The following is a 4,712-nucleotide window of genomic DNA, read 5'->3' as shown; positions in this document are numbered from 1 at the left end:
GAAGTCTCGCTCTCTAGTTTACCTCCCTTCGCTCCTCAAAGGACTTGTATGCATGCATATAAGCCTAACCAATGGACATAAGACACTGGGGAATAGGGGAGGCTAGGGGACTGTCTAGGGCGGGGGAAAAAATGGACACATATGTAATACACTTTGTAATAAAAAATAAAATTTGGAAGAAAAACAAACAAACAAAAAAAAAAACATAAGAATTGAAAAGGTTTAATTTGAAAATCACATGACCACATCAGTCAGTTTGCCTGTCACTTACACATCTGAACAAGTCTGTAAACGGGTTGTTGAATGATTGAAAGGGTGTGAACTAAGAATAACTTGAAGGGCATATTTGATGCAACAAGGAGAACTTACCATTTGTTTTAGGGGAGAATTGTACTTGGAAGGCACATTCTTCCTGAAGAAAGCCGGAGCCAATCTTATATAAGATTTTGGTTTGCTTGGGGATTCAAGGATGGGTGGACATTCTCAAGTGGAATGTTAGAGATGGGCTGTGTTCCTATGATAATTAGAATAAGGCTGTGGGCCCTGCTGCATTACTGTTTGTTTTAGCCAGCTGGTAGCTCTCCAGCAACTGCAGTTCTCACCACACACAAAGCAAGGGGCTGAAGGCAATCTTGCAGACAGGTCTGTAGAGGCCAGGACTCTCTATATATATCCTGTAACTAACTGCCAGAGATAGGTCATGAAAATGTAAATGTAGGGCCTCTTATTTCAGCTGAAGCCTTCCCCAGAAATCCAATCCATAAACATAAGGAAGGCGAGGCAGTCTGGGTAAAGTGGGGACTGCAAGTCCAGACACCTATCTACCCAGCTACTTCCCCACTGGGGGCAGTGGGCCCTGATACCTACAGGACTCTAGGGTACCCCCTGAACACTTCTGGGAAAACTCAGTGCTAGAAGAACCAACCTCAGACATGGGCTTTATCTAGGGTTGGTGGCCAGCAGTCCTGAACATACAGGACATGTCCTCTATGTGATTTTGTCCTGCATTCTATATCGACTTTGTCAGGATAACCTAAATTGTGATTTCTTCAGCTTTTTCAATAAGTTACACAAATTTAGCTGCTAGTTGTTTTTTCAAGCATAGTGATTGGTAATTAAATTACTTGTGTGGAAAATCACACCTCTACAAATAAAGGTCTGATCTCTCCAAGTATTTGGCTGAGGGAAGATAAAAGGGTGGCAGGGGTGGGTGGGGTGTGTAGAATTAAAGAAAGGAAATATTAAAGAAAGGGAAAACCTGATTTTGGGCCATTGTCCCAAGTCATGAACAAGTAACTACCATAGATGTATAATCAGTACAATCAGCCATTCAATGACTGTCTACAGAAAATAAGCTTCTGAAAGTTAGCCTTCAGAAGTGCCAATCTTCTAAAAATCAGCCAATCAGTGATACCCCCACAAATACCTGTCCTGAATCAGACAATCATCCATGCAGCTTCTTAATCAGCAAGTTCTTCTGTCTGGGGGCTATGCTTCTGGAAGTCAGCAGGTCTAGTCCCAACTCTGGCACATAATAGCTATGTGTACTTGAGCATATTTCATAGCTTTCTCAGCCTTAGATTCTTCATTCATGAAGTGGGATCGATAAGTCCTGACTTGTAGGACTAGGGGAATGTATCTGTTGAATGATAAACAATTAATACACTATCTGGAATGCATTAGGTCTTTAAAAATTGGCAGTTAGTGCTATTATTATTTTGATCCCAGGTAAGTAGGAACCACTCTCTTATCTGGGATTTACTTATCTAGGAGATGTCAGAGAATATGAAGGGTTCAAGGCCCAGTATGCCTTGTACACCAAATCATTTAAAGATGCTGGTTAGCAAGAAAATCTAAGTAAATCTTTCCATCCTAGAGGGTATATTATTTAATTTGGACTTGAGGGGAGTTTTCTTCAACTGGGTGCAACTCAGAGCTCCTAGACTTTGTGTAAAGTCAAACTTCTTCCAGTGACCCCCACCTGCCCTTCTACTTAAACCATCCTTATTTTCATTCACTCTATCCCCACCAAAACTCTAGATTTTACACAGAATTAGATCACTTATATCCAAGGTAAACTTGTAAAAACATACTTTGAATGGAGTAGGTTCTGGCTCTCTAAGACAAACAGTGTCAAGCCAGTAACTGCTGGCACCTTAAAGGAATATTACCCGTATTTCTCAGAAGCTCCTTGGAGACAGTGTGCCGAGAATAACTAGTTTGTGCAATATGTTCCATTGCACTGTGACAAGATCGTAGGACAATTTCCATTCCTGCCCTAGGTGCAGATTTCTCTGGTTCACCCATGATCCCAAAGTAATGCTAAGTGCTTTTTGCATTCCAGTTTATGGACTTTCAACCCTGAGATATGCTAGAAGGTCTGGCCCTTGCTCACAAACTCCACAGCCTCATCTGCCCCACTAATCAGCTTAACTTAAAATTGCCTCCCACTGAAGCCTTGTAGTTTTCTGAGGCCCCAGTATGCCTTGTCTCAGGGCATTCACAAGTGACTATTATCACATGGATCTCCCATCTTCTAACTTACTTTCATTGTTCATTTAGGTCTTAGAGCAGTGGTTCTCAACCTTGGCTGCACATTAGGATCACCTGGGAATCTTTTTAAAATCCTGATTTCTGGGCCTCATCCTCTGGAAATTCTGTTTCTTTGTTACTAATGTTGTGGCCCCACTGTCTTAGAGGATACCCATCATCATCTATATATATATAAAAGTCTAATATGCAAAGTGTCTTCTCGGGAGTTCAACCAGGAGACCGGGAGTTCAATCACTTGCTATGATGTGCACTGACCATCAAGGAGGTGGTTCAGAATGAAGGAAGGCCCTGGCCAGTAGCTGGCAGCCGGGAAAGGGAGGCCCTTGCTGGAGTCAGAAGGTCCTGATCAGCCCTGATCACTAGTCAGGTCTAGGGACCCTACCTGTGCCCTAATTTCGTGCATCAGGCCTCTAGTATATACTAATAAAAGGGTAATATGCTAATTAGACCAGATAGACTGGATGTCTTCTGGACATCCTTGCAGACAAAGCCACGGTAGCTGGGGCCAAGGCAGAATTGGTTAGGGGCAATCAGGCCTTCAAGGGAAAGCAGTTAGGGGCAATCAGGCCAGCAGGGGGGAGCAGTTAGGAGTGATCAGGCTGGCAGGGGAGAGCAGTTGGGGATTATCAAGCAGGCAGGGGAGCAGTTAGGGGCATCAGGCAGGCAGGCAGAATGGTTAGGGGTGATCAGGCAGGCAGGCAGAGGGGTTAGGGGAGATCAGTCAGGCAGGCAGGTCAGTAGTTAGGAGCCAGCAGTCCCGGATTATGAGAGGGATGTCTGACTGCCGGTTTAGGCCTGATTGGACCCAAACAAGCAGTTGGACATCCCCCGAGGGGTGCCAGATTGGAGAGGGAGCAGGCTGGGCTGTGTGACCCCGCCCTTATGCACAAATTTCATGCACTGAGCCTCTAGTCATTATATAATTGCTGCTTCTATATGCTATAATACTAGAGATAGGGGCTGTGTCTTGTTGATCCTAAATCCCCAGTTTTACTAGCAGTGTAATGTGTTCCAAATGTGTGGACAATGTTATTCACAAATTAGATTCTTAAGCTAATTAAACCTCCCATTAACAAATAACATTTGAGTCCTGATAGGTGTTCTCCATGGTTAGAGCATTAGCCTGAGCACCGGAGGGCTGCCTGTTCAATTCCTGGTCAAGGGCCAGTACCTGGGTTTCAGATTGGATCCCCAGCCCCTGTCAGGGTGTGAGACATAACCAGTTGATCTTTCTCTCTCCTCCTACTTACCTCTCTTCCACTCTCTCTGAAAATCAATGGAAAAAATATCCTCTAGTGAGGATTTAAAACACATTGAAAAATACCTAAATAAATAAATCTCCAAGTCACCCATATTGAATAGGAATACACAGATGTTTTACACTGGTTTCCCTTCCATCCCACTCCACCTTTCCACTATTTCAAATGTTAATTTCCCTCTTTAAAATGAAGAACCTGCCTCAGTCACCATTTACTCAGAGTGGGAGAAGCTGGAACTTTCACTGGCCTTGGCAGCCCTGGCTACAACTGTGGTTTGGACTCTCTCTTCATCTCTCAAAGCCACATCATACTGGAATGGAGAGCACCTAGGGTTGGTTCCATGGGTCTTGGCCAAAAAATTGAGCAATTTCATCTTGGCTGGCTTCAGCATGGGCTCTTGGGTTCCACAGGAATTCATAGCATGGAGGATCACTGTTGGGTACCTCTCAGTAATCCAGGTATTTTTCCTTCACCGAATATCTGGTGATGAGCCTTTTGGGTTTCCCAAAGATGAAATACAACATCCCAGAAGATAAGTCCATCATATTCAACATTTCCCAGATCTCCCCAGTGGTGTTGGTTGCCCTTCATAAGATCAAACTCAGGATAACTATAGGATGATGATCTTGGGCACACCCTCATCAGTTCTCAGCCTTGGATCATAGGTGAGGCCTGATTTATTAACATGGGCATAGCTGTGGCTTGTGGGGTCCACTTACTCCACATTAATGCCAAAGACCAGCTCCATGTGCTCAGAGGCTTTCCTGAGGATTTCAGGGAAGTCATCCCTGTACTCTTTGATCACAGCATCAATGTCTCCCTTTGTGATGGGCTTATTCATTTGATACTTGTGCAGTAGGAAATTGACTAACAATTTCACTTTTTCATCTAGAGGCCCTA

Source organism: Myotis davidii, unplaced genomic scaffold (genome assembly GCF_000327345.1).
Source record: "Myotis davidii unplaced genomic scaffold, ASM32734v1 scaffold222, whole genome shotgun sequence".
Lineage (NCBI taxonomy): Eukaryota > Metazoa > Chordata > Mammalia > Chiroptera > Vespertilionidae > Myotis > Myotis davidii.
The sequence above is the reverse complement of the archived record's forward strand: the minus strand, read 5'-3'. Positions refer to the sequence as shown.